Raw genomic sequence first — 12,413 nt, 5'->3', positions numbered from 1 at the left:
CTTATCCATAAATGTCCATGTGCCAGATTTGGCAAATCGAAGTCTCCACATCCTGCATCTTATCCTGTATCCACCTTTGAGCTAACAAAATTCTTGCTGTCATGAACACCTTTGGTTAAAAATGGTACTTAGATTTTACCTGTGCCTCTTCCAAAGAAAGACCCAGAAGGGCCTTAGGATCACACTTCTGATATCTTTAGATTGCAGTTATATATGAAGGGAGTTTATTCCAGGGAATGTGTGTTTCCTTTAAAAAGTAGAATACAAAACAGGCTTGAGGATTTCCTCACACTATCTCTTCTAGTTGAGATTATCTGCTTTGTCACAACTTTGAAATAAGTCAACAGCTCTCTTCCCACATAGGGTTACCTGTTTTTTTCTTCCCTGTCTAGATTTCTTCAGTGGCTTGATATGAAGACAACAACAACACCCTTCTTAAAGCTGCTGACCCAGTGGGCAGCCCTATTCCTTTCTAGCCTGGCTTTTAGGGCCAGGAAACAGGTTGTATTGGACATCTCAAAACTGACTTAAAATTGGCCACCAGCTTCAGGATGATTGTAGGAATTCCAGAAAGGAATGGGTATGTCCTGGCCAAGGTTATCTCAAGACATGCCCCTCCTGCCGCACTATCTGAAATGGAAGCCAACAATCTTGGTTTGTAGCAGGCATAATTCTTCAAAAAAAATAACACTACATATCTGAAAGCTGACCACCAACTCCAGAATAATGATGGAAATTGCAGCACCAAAAATGAAGGGAATTGGAATGCCGTAACAATAAGCAACATGGAATGAAAGCGCTTTTAAGCAATCTGTCATGTGTATCTAATACTCAGATCTCCTGTCTGCCATTGGGGGTTTCTGGGTAACATGCTTTCAGCCTATGGCTTTTGGTGGGACAGTCCCGCCTTAAAACAATTTGTCCCATGTCCTGCGGGTTTTTTGAACTGTCCCGATTTTTGGAAGGCTGCCGCACTGCCTTCTGGGGCGCACCCCAGAAGGCAGTGCAGCAGCCTCCTGCGCATGTGGCCGCAGGAGCGCACTGCCTTCTGGGGCGCTCCTGGTTTCCCGCCCTGTGACAGGGAGGGAAACCGGGGAGCACCCCAGAAGGCAGTGTGCTCCTGCGGCTGTGTGCGTGGGAGGCTGCCGCACTGCCTTCCGGGGCGCAAGGCAGTGCTGCAGCCTCCCACGCACACGGCCACAGGAGCGCACTGCCTTCTGGGGCGCTCCCCGATTTCCCACCCTGTGACAGGGCGGGAAACCGGGAGCGCCCCAAAAGGCAGTGTGGCAGCCTCCCGCGGACATGGCCGCAGGAGCGCACTGCCTTCTGGGGTGCTCCCATTTCCCACCAAAACGGGAGCGCCCCAGAAGGCAGTGCACTCCTGCAGCCGCGTGCACATGTGCGTGCAGCCACAGGAGCGCACTGCCTTCTGGGGCGCTTCCCACCCGTTTCCCACCCGAGAAAGACTTAGTTAAATTTATCTGGGACAAAAAGAAGGTAAGGATTAAATATCAAATACTATGTGATGAAACTAAGAGAGGGGGACTAAGTCTCTACAACCAAGAAGTTTAGCTCTGTTATGGTTCAGGGAATGGTTATTATTGGAAGATGGAGAATTACTCAATTTGGAGGGACACGATTTACTTCACGGGTGGCATTTTTATTTATGGTATTCAGGTGGGAAAGAGGTAAAACACTTTATGGATCACATTATTAGGAAACCAAAGTATATAGTATGAGAAAACATGTGGAGAACTCCATCCTGGATATCACCTTATGATGCAGTCATGCTAAATACTATTTACGAAGGCAATGAAGTCAGATATGAGGATACATTAGTCAAGACAGGTTTAGAATACAAATTAAAAGATAGGAGGGATATTAAAACTAACAAGAATCAATGTCAGTGGTTTACCTACAATTAGACAAATTTAAAATTGATAAAGGAAAAGGGTTTGAAATAGAAGAATTAGAAATTTGGGAAATATTTAAAGGAGGGGGAAAGGTGTGGTGAGTAAACTATACCAAATCTTATTACAAAGAGAATTAGAAACTGAACAAGTCAAAGTGTGCATGATTTGATGGGCTCAGGATATGAATAAAACCATACTAATGGATTCTTGGGAAAGGGTATGGAAAGATCTAAAGTTTATCAGGTGCATCAGACTGAAGGAGAACTTTTACAAGATGATGCATAGGTGGTATTTGTGCCCAAGTAAACTACCCCTGATGTACAAAGGCTTGTCACCTCAGTGCTGAAGGTGTCAGAAAGAAAAGTGCACAACATATCATATGTGGTGGAAATGTGATATTATTAAAGATTTCTGGTTAAAGGTTATAATAATATTTAAAAAATTAAGAATCAGTTTGAGTTTCTAACCAGAATTATTTCTGTTAAACATGGTGAATACTTCTATAAATAAACAAAAAAAAATCTACTTCTATATATGGCTCATTCCGCACATGCAGAATAATGCACTTTCAAACTGCTTTCAGTGCTCTTTGAAGCTGTGCGGAATAGCAAAATCCACTTGCAAACAGTTGTGAAAATGGTTTGAAAACGCATTATTTTGCGTGTGCGGAAGGGGTCCATGATTACGGCAGGCAGACTCCTGATTGCCAGAAGTTGGAAGAAGAAGAAGGCACCACTGATAAAAGATTGGATACTTCTACTCATTGACTTCGCTTCTCTCGATAAACTGTCCAATTTACTTAAAAAACAAAATGTCGACAACACTGTAAAATACATGGCAACCATTTAATGAATACCTTCAAAAAATCTTGATCTCCAAAGTATGATAAACTATCTCCAATGTTAAAATTACATTATTATTTTTTTAACAACTATACATTTAATATCTAGGATGTCAAATAGCTTTAACTGGAAGTCACATTTTTTTCTTTGTATTATTCTCTTGTTTTTTTCACATTTTTCTTTATTTTTAGTCCTCTTTTTTTCTTCTTTTTCTATTGTTTCTTAAAATATGCCTTTTTTCTTTTTAACCTATTTATAACTATACATATTTTTATTTAAATTTCTCTTATAATCTCATATTATTAGCCAATTTTATTTATGAAGTGTATTTCATCATTATCGAAATTTACAAAATGATACAAAATCAGCCCCACTAATATGCCACCTCCTTGGAGACCTGCTTAGGTCAAGTCAAGTTAAAAATAAAAGCTCCATTATAGTAACAATCAACACACCACAAAAAAAGAAATAAGACTAACCCAATGATAAATCCACCTCTAATTGGCAGTCATATTTTGTGGCATTTTGATGAGCGTATAAAACAACACTAAAATCAGGTCATAAAAGCATTAGTACCAGTATTAATAACCTTGATCCCAACCTTCAATTCAGAATGCAGGCACTCAATGTTCCTTGGCCTGGCCTCCATAAGATTGCATGACATGAAATGGGTGAGTTTTAGTGGGAAGAGCAGTCCAGAGATGGAGAACAACACCAGTGTGAAAATCCCATTTCTGATTGCTTTTCTCCTCATCTCCAAACCTTATCTGAGTGAGGCAACAGGGAGAAAGAAACCCTCCTGTCCCCTGCAGGGTTCAAGCCATTTAGGATTTGAAAAATGTACTATTCTGCATGTTGATTTATGCTCAGAAATAAAACATAGCGATGATCCAGAGATTTATACTACAGAGTAGTATGGTCTGGCTATTTACCTGTCAACATCTGCCTGGACACAATGCTTTACACCATAGGTGTCAAACTTGTGGCCCTCCACATGTTATGGACTACAGTTCCCATCATCCCCTGCCAGCATCATGCTGGCAGGGGATGGTGGGAACTGTAGTCCATAACATCTGGAGGGCTGCGAGTTTGACACCTGTGCTTTACACCAAGTGATTTTTTATTTTATTTTATTCAATGTACACACCATCTAACCACAGCAAAAGTTGAACTTAGGGCAGTTTCCAAGATTTTAAAATGTAACAACATAATCTTACACATTCTTGTGGAGAGAGGGGGGTATTTGAAAATGGGAGATCCCAAAAATAGATGGTCAGGGATCATGTTTGTCTAACAACTCAGAAGAGGGGAAAGAAGTGGGGAAGGCTGCTTAAAAAGAAAATGGGAAAGGAAAAAGTGAAGTGAACATGGGGAAATAGGGGAAAAGGAGGGAGGGAAAGGAAGGAGGCCAGCTTATGTGTAGCTTGTTGCTGTCCTCAATAATAGGCCTAGTGAAACATCTCCATCTTATAGGCCTTATGGAATTATACTAGGTACAACAGGGCCCAGGACTCACTAGACAGGGAGTTCCACTGCTTTGGGACAGTTTAGTTTAATGTGTGGACAAAGGTAGCCCCACACAAAGTATATTAAGTAATCTAATCTGCTGGAATCAAAGTGAACACTTTCAAGTTGTGACCCGAACAACCTTATTGAAGTATCAACAAAAGCAGACAGATGTTCTCCTCAAATGAGGTCAGCAGCAATTCATGTCATTATCAAGTAAATGGCCAACAAGACCCCATTGCCTAAATCCTCTTTGGTGGTCAATTCTTGCAACAAGGAATGACTGGGTATTAAAAGCCAATCCTCTGCTTATGCAATTCTAAGCAGGTCCCTGCAATGGGTCCAGACTTCTGTCTGAGTTATACAACAGTCGCTTACTCAAGAACAGTCCAGTGTATCAGTGCAGATAGTAATATGGTTACTGATAATGGATGCCAAAGGTCACTAAGAGACCCTTTGCAATTGTACTTTGAAAGCTGATTACTATCATGGAGATAAGAGCACCAATTCAAAATACTGTTGGATCAGAAAGTGCACACCAGTGAAATTGTCAACAAAAAGAAGTCTTGCAGAATCTCTTTTAAATGTCAAATCAATAGAGACATGACAAACTATTGAACAGGGGTGTTAAACATGTGGGCTAAGGGTCAGATCCAGCCCCTTGAGGCACCCTCCCACCCCCTGCTGTGGCCTGGCTAGCTCTCTGTAGGCTGGCCGGTCCAGGCACCCACCCCACTCCCAATCTATCCTGGCAAGTCTCCTCCATCCCACCCCGGCTCCAATCTGGCCAATCAAAACCCCCTCCCTCTCTCCCCAGTGCTCATCTGGACTGTGCAGCCGGCTGGAGGCTTGCCAGCTGAGGCAGCCATCTCCCCACCCCAGCCTAGCCCAACCAAGTTCCATTAATCTCATATTTCAGTCCTTGTAACAAATGAGTTTGACACCCTTGCAATACAAAATGGCACTTCACGCCCATTCTCTTGTGATAACTTTACAGGCACCCTGTAGTTTAAATCCATAATAGCGTAGGCAGAAGACCTAGAGCAAGAATAAATCTGCTTTAAAGCCTCCTGAGAAATCCATAAGAGATGAAACCCTAACCAGGGAGTTCCTCATATATCACATCAGATCTTATTAAATCAATAAAACACGTTTAATCCTAATAATGTATTTCTCTCACTTACTTCCATCCTGAATACTTTGGAGCCCAAACAGTGCCTGTTCCGCCATTGCTTTCCCTGACAATAACTAGAGGTGGGATCCAGCAGGTTCTCACAGGTTCCCGAGAGTAGGTTACTAATTATTTGTGTGTGCTGAGAGGGGGTTACTAATTGGTGATTTTGCCACGTGATTTTTGCCTTAGTTACACCCCTCCTCTCAGCAGTAGCAAGCAGAACTTGAAGCAGTCTAGCAGGAGGTGCACCGGCATGTGTGGCAGCCTGCGCCTGCGTGCATTCGTTTCCCGCCCAAGGACCGGCACAGTGGCTGCGTCCTTGCCACAGCCCCGCCCAGGAATGCCCCACCCCCGGAATGCCCGGCCATGCCCCCGTCGTGCCCCGCCCAGCCCCATTGGTGCTACGCCACAGTTTGAATCCCACCACCATGGGAACCTGTTACTAAAAATTTTGGATCCCACCACTGACAATAACCTTGTGAACACATGAATCTACTTCACACTGAATGATATCATTAATGTATCAAGGACAGGATTGCCTACTCTGACTGGCTGTAGCTCTCCAAGGTCTCAAACAGAAGTCTTTCGGGGGAAGCAGGGTAATATTAATGCCGGGCTGAAGTGTACGCAGCTTTCCTTACCCCTCCACAACAATTTATCAGAATTCCTTCTACTCTAATTGAGGTCCAAACTCTGACCTCCTTTTGCTGCTAGTCAAACGTTTACAAAGTAAGGCCTCATCATGGTTTCTAACATAGAGCCAGCAACAAAAACATTTAGAAACACGCTGAACTTTGCACCAAAGCTTACAGTTCCACTACTCAAATTCTAAACATAAAAATCAGACAAGCCACCACCTCTTACTTTGGCAGGCACGCAATGAAAGATCTTTATTTCCAGGTGCCCTCTGTAACAACAAATAAGCCAAAGCTGGATTCATATGCCCTAAAATGTTAAAATGCAGGTCTCCTTTCCTTGAATAGTGGTCAAATATTTGAGTATTCAGGGAATATTACTCATCAGTTTTGAGAGGGCTGCTTTTTGGAAATATGTTTACCACGAGTGAAACTAATTTTCCCCAGTCATCTAATACCAAAAGAAACAAAGTATCATTATGGAGTAAGCAAACTATGAAGCTTAAGTAGTGCCTCCCCCAAAAAGCACCTTTCCTAAAGAGGTTTGGAAATATATTCATGCTCATTACATTAATATATTTCAGGTCATCCACAGTCCCAAAAGCGTCTCCGTTCCCCCATCATTGGGTATTTGGGGACAAACTTCAACAAAAGAATTTAGAATGTCTTACCTCTAGAGGGAACAGAGGATTCATTTACTGTGAGACATTATTGTTGATAAATTTTCTACTCCTGACACCAGAGTGAATGCATCCTCTTTTTGACAGTAAGGGGGCAAATGGCTTTATGTACTCCACTTCTCCATTTATTACCAGGAAAAAAAATGCTGACCATATATTGCTGTTCCACGTCTATTTTTACATTGCTTAAAAAAACCTATTAGAGTGGCTGTTTGTATGCTGATGTGTGTGTGTGGTGGTGGTGGTGGTGGTGTGTGTGTGTGTGTATTCCAATTTCCCATCCAACTAAGGCAAGTGTTAGGGAAGTAAAGGGAAACTCCTTTGCATATGATGCCCTTTAATACAAAGGCACACCCAGCCGGGTTATTCAACCTAAATTTCAAAATCATAACAAGCAGACAACATGAACAAGATGCTCTTGATTATGCATTTTGTTGCAGGCAGAGAGGTAATATCTTTGTGAACATACTTTGTAAGGTTTGCTACATGGACGGTTTGTCCAGGTTCAGGTCTGCCCGCTGCCCCCCTCCACCCAGCTTTAAAAGTTCCTATGCAAATGTAATCAAATCCCTTTCCAACTCTTGGACTGCTGGAAAAACAGGAAATGAACCCTTGTCCCTCTGCAGATGTCCCTGTTGTGGCTCATTATCAACAGTTGTTCCCACAATGTCCAAGGTACTTCCTAGAGTACACACACGCACAATTTTGTTATACTTGCTTTATGGAGCTGCTTTGCTGCTGCAGAGCAAAATAGGAAATTCCAACACTAAAAAGAAAACATTTTGAAGGAGGTTTTGCAGAAACTGGAAGGAAAGTCCTATAGAGTCTGGATAGAAAATTCAGGGATATGCCACAAATATTTAGTATTTTATATATTATTTTATTGTAAATTATGTATCTGATGTTTTAAACTGTTTTAGTGTTGATGGACACCGCCCTGAGCCTTCGGGGAGGGCGGTATATAAATATACACAATAAATAAATAAATAAATAAATAAAATCATTTTCCCCACCAATTCCTCTCTAGTCAAACTTTTCCTTTTTGAATATTCCTTTTTTAGTTCCTATACAGGTTCTCCTCTCTTTTCTAGACTAGTCCTTTTATGCAACAGCCAGTCCTCCAAAAGGATCAGAATATAAATTACGTCAGGGTAGGTAAATTTTCTGGCTGAGGCCAGAGAGACCGCAAAAAACATGTCTACCTGTTGGTGCACCAGTAGTGTAAAGGCAGTGCTGTTGTCATGGGAGTTGGGGTGGGGGAGAGAGAAAGAGAACAAGGCTCTACATGGCCACGCATACTGATAGAAAGGAAAACCCCAGTGCTCACTTCTGCCCTTGGACCCAGCTTGCCTGGCACAAGTCTGTGAGGTAAACTATGCCCATTTCCTTTCTCCTCCCAAATCACCAGCCCAGTGGTTCCAGAAGTAGTTCAATGGCTCAACTCCATCACTTGGGTAGAAAAACCAGCAAAAAAAGTCTACCCTGCCAACATTCTGCACCCATGCTGCAGATTCTGCAAACACTGGAGAGCCTTTGCTGATCTCCCACCTAGACATAAATTGAGCTGACATAAACTGACATGGAGAGCTATACCAGTAGAGATCCGGTTTCATTCTAACTGGTAATCCAGTCACTTTTTTCAAATCAGGTTGAGGGGACAGAGAGAAACTGACCAGGGATAGAACTTTGCACAGCACAATCCTAAACATCTTCATTTCAGAGCAGCATTACACAGAGTTCAAAAGGGAAGTGTGGTTAATGTTGCAATGCAAAAAATGTTTTTTTAAAGGTTCTAAAAACAGACACAATTGTATCAGAGTCATCCCATGGCTTTTTGCATTATGAAACACGGTAATGCATTATGAAACACAGGAGCAGCAGTGGCGTAGGAGGTTAAGAGCTCATGTATCTAATCTGGAGGAACCAGGTTTGATTTCCAGCTCTGCCGCCTGAGCTGTGGAGGCTTATCTGGGGAATTCAGATTAGCCTGTACACTTCCACTCACGCCAGCTGGGTGACCTTGGGCTAGTCACAGCTTCTCAGAGCTCTCTCACCCCCACCCACCTCACAGGGTGTTTGTTGTGAGGGGGGGAATGGCAAGGAGATTGTAAGCCCCTTTGAGTCTCCTGCAGGAGAGAAAGGGGGGATATAAATCTAAACTCTTATTCTTCTTAATGCACCTTTAGTATAAGAATCTGACAACCTTGTCATGCAGGTACCCTTCAAAAATAGTGTATTAATTTTATAGTGTAGTGAAGTCAGACACATCTTTAAATATTTGAATGCAGTGAACTGGAGTTAGGAATGGGCAAGACAGAGCTTTCTAGAAATCTGCAAGGTTTGCAGAACAATGTAAAATCTAATACACACACACAGAGGATGGAGGGGGGGGGGTTGAATTAACCCAAAAATGATAAAAGAAATGCTCAGATCACCTCAGTGGCTGTTGCTAAGCAACCTCAGCATTTGAGACTTCAATTTCTGTAAGAAAAGGCAGTGGGAGAGAGAATCGCCTTTTAAAGGCCTATTTTGGCATTTGTGGGAGAACTGATTAGCACCAGACCAGGCTAGGGGTGCCTGTTTCAGGTTGGAAAATTCCTGGAGATGTTGAAGTGACATTTGAGGAGGGCAAGGCTTGGAGAGGGAAGAAGCCTCAGGCTGGTTGATTTCTCTTTTCTGGAGATCTGCTGTAATTCCAGGGGATCTCCATACTCCACCTGGAGGTTGGCAATACTAGGCCTGGCAGCAACCTCGGGGTGACTTGCAACGGCTTAACTGGGAGAAGCTTATTGCTACTGTCCAACAGCAGCCACTCTATGAAAGCCAGTGTGGCGTATCAGTTAGAGCTTCAAAGCAGGTTCTGGGAGATTTGAATCCCCATCTTGCTGAGGAAGCTCATTGGGTGATGTGGACCAGTCACATACTTTCAGCCTAACCCACCACACAGGGTTACTGTGAGGATAAAAAGGAAGAAAGGAGACAAATGTAAGCTGCTTTGGTTCCCACTGTAATGGAGGATTGTAGTTTTCCAAAGTAGACGCTGCAAGGTGAGACAATGGAAAACTTAAGAGGGCCAGATAAAAGTAGGTTCAGTGGGAAGATAGGATTGCTAGTTCCTGATGATTTGAGGGATGAAGCCTGGGAAGGGGCCTCAGAAGGGTATAATTCTATAGACCCCATGCTTCAGAGAAGCCATTTCCTCCAGGGAATTAGGGTTGCCAACTTTCAGGAATTACAACTGATCTCCAGATGACAGTATTCAGTTCCCCTGGAGAAAATGGTTGCTTTGGAGGATGGGGTTTATAGCATTAAAGCCTAGTGAAGTTGCTTCTCCCCCCAGACCTCACCCTTCTAAGGCTTTGCCCCCAAATCTCCATTATTTCCACAACCTGGAGCTGGCAACCTTAAGAGGAACTGATGTCTGTAATTGGGGGATCTGTTGTGATTCCAAAAGAGCCACCTGTTGCTTTTGGGAGAAGGTAAGAAAGTGGGATGTCATGAGGGTGACAGAGAGGCAGAAAGCAAGACTAAGTGACAAGCATGGATGTGATACAGAATGAGAAAGAAGGTAGCAGAAGGGAGAAATAATGGGAGATGTAGGGGGAGAGGGCAGGAAGGTAAAGTAGAAGGATGGGATAGCTACTCCCACAAGCTTCTTTCAGGTCCCCACTTGTATAAATATAATCTTCACAAGCAAAACAAAAAGAACTTCCCATAGTTAATGTATAATAACAGCTACTACTACTTTCCCAATATATAATGCTATTTAAATACAATGTAGATGACATCCAAACACATTTCAACACCAAGTGCACGCATTTGCAAAATTAGTAAACCATTGTAACATGGTGCTGGAATGTGAAGCACTACAATTAACACCTGGTTTGGGAGAGATCCAAAATCCTACCACTTCCATTAGAAATGGAGCTTTAAACAGTTTTTTCTGCCTTCCCCAATCAAGACAGGCCTCTGACCATTAACATCAGTGCAAATCTGCCACTCAGATAGGAAGCCTATATCATCAGTGCCTGAAGATGCTACAAACCTGGATGGATGGAAAGCTGCTCTTTGTAGTCCAACAAATTTCAGTAGAGTTACAGAAAAGCCGGCAAGGTTACCTCCTTATTTACAGAGAAAATGAAGTTGCTGTAGCAACTCTGTAGCAACCCAGGGCAGGGCAGTCTGCCCCAGTCCTCCCAGAGTCCATAGGTCTTTCATCAGCCTCAGAAGGGAAAAAGAGGCTGGTTGTAGATGCTTATAAATGCCTCTGTGCCTTATGGCCTCAAGAGATAAGGATGAACCATCACAGGCCAGGACAGCCAACCCATTTTTTCCCTACTTTCTCTTCGTAAGCAGTGCTAGCCCGAGAAAGAGATTAACACAATGTTCTCATTCTAGTACAGTAGTTGGGGACTGGTAGGAGGTTAAGATATCAGGTATTTATTGTACAATCCAGGAGAACAGGTTTGAAAGGGTGAAGAAACTTTACTAGTCACAGTTTACAATTTTGTGGCACTTTTGGTCTGCTGAGAGTCAGCAGGGTGCCATGGTTAAGAGCAGCAGACTCTAATCTGGAGAACCAGGTTTGACTTGCCCTGCTCTCCACTTGAAGGTGCTTTGAGACTCTTTATGGTAGAGAAAAGCAAAGTATAAAAACCAACTCTTCTTTTTCTGAAGCCCTTGATAACTAATTAATCCGAATGTTTAACTAATCCTCAGCAATGTAAATTATTTTCCTCCAATAATGGAAGGTACTAGGTCAGGTTACACATCAATAACAATAATACAAGTGCCAGGTGATGTTCCCATTTCGAGAAGACTACCAAAAGATACAAGCCATGCAGAGGAGGATTAGTGAGTTGCTGAAAAGCTTAGCTGATTGTGGCTCTGAGGTCTGAGAACTTGAGGCAGGAATCTGCTCTCTGCCCCAGAATCTAGGCCAGTGGTGGCGAACCTTTGGCACTCCAGATGTTATGGACTACAATTCCCATCAGCCCCTGCCAGCATGGCCAATTGGCCATGCTGGCAGGGGCTGATGGGAATTGTAGTCCATAACATCTGGAGTGCCAAAGGTTCGCCACCACTGATCTAGGCTTTCCTTGGCCTGATCAATTTTCAGTTAAACTTTCCCCCCGAAAGATTACCACAGCCAAATACCCCAGTAGGTGGTTGTGTTGTTCGTATCACTACCTCATCCCAGCTAACATACATACAAGACAGTGAAATAAGACATTTTTGGAGGTTCAATTTGATCATTTTAGACTCTAGACTCAATGGGCTTAGAGTGTCCTTTCATGATAATGATAGGCATTCTGGGAGCCAAAAATTTCCAGAAAGCACTGATGGGATGTTAATAAAGTAATAAAAGTAAGCTGAGCAGAAATCACCTATCTATAATGACAAGACTGCATTTGGAGGGAAGGGGCCTTGCTGAGCCTGGGTGGCTGAGCCTTGTGACCCCAAATACAACCTGGCTGGCACCCCTACTCCTGAGATTTTCATCTGAGGAATGGCAAACATGCTTAGATTCTATTGGGGCAATGTTTGTGGCATTTCTTTTCTCAATACATTGTGGGGAGAAGAAAGGAAAGTGCTGAGATATCTTAAGTTACCAATTAGCCATCTCATCCATCAGCTCTTTAAGATACAAGACAGAGCAAGCT

General features: G+C 42.8%; 1 protein-coding gene across 5 annotated transcripts in view; it reads right to left on the bottom strand.

Moving 5' to 3' along the window:
• CD36 (CD36 molecule) overlaps positions 1 to 12,413 on the bottom strand; it is a 98,616-nt gene that overhangs the window by 53,145 nt on the left and 33,058 nt on the right. The window contains exon 1 of one of the 5 annotated variants that reach the window (XM_048502355.1): positions 10,796 to 10,963. The exons of 3 other annotated variants lie outside the window; for them this stretch is intronic. The gene's annotated coding sequence lies outside the window, so the exon portion shown is untranslated. Of the gene's footprint in view, positions 1 to 6,741; positions 6,847 to 10,795; positions 10,964 to 12,413 lie in introns of those variants that run through there. One more of the 5 variants, XM_048502357.1, reaches the window with a different exon arrangement.

Source organism: Sphaerodactylus townsendi, linkage group LG06 (genome assembly GCF_021028975.2).
Source record: "Sphaerodactylus townsendi isolate TG3544 linkage group LG06, MPM_Stown_v2.3, whole genome shotgun sequence".
Lineage (NCBI taxonomy): Eukaryota > Metazoa > Chordata > Lepidosauria > Squamata > Sphaerodactylidae > Sphaerodactylus > Sphaerodactylus townsendi.
This window is presented reverse-complemented; position numbering and strand designations above follow the sequence as displayed.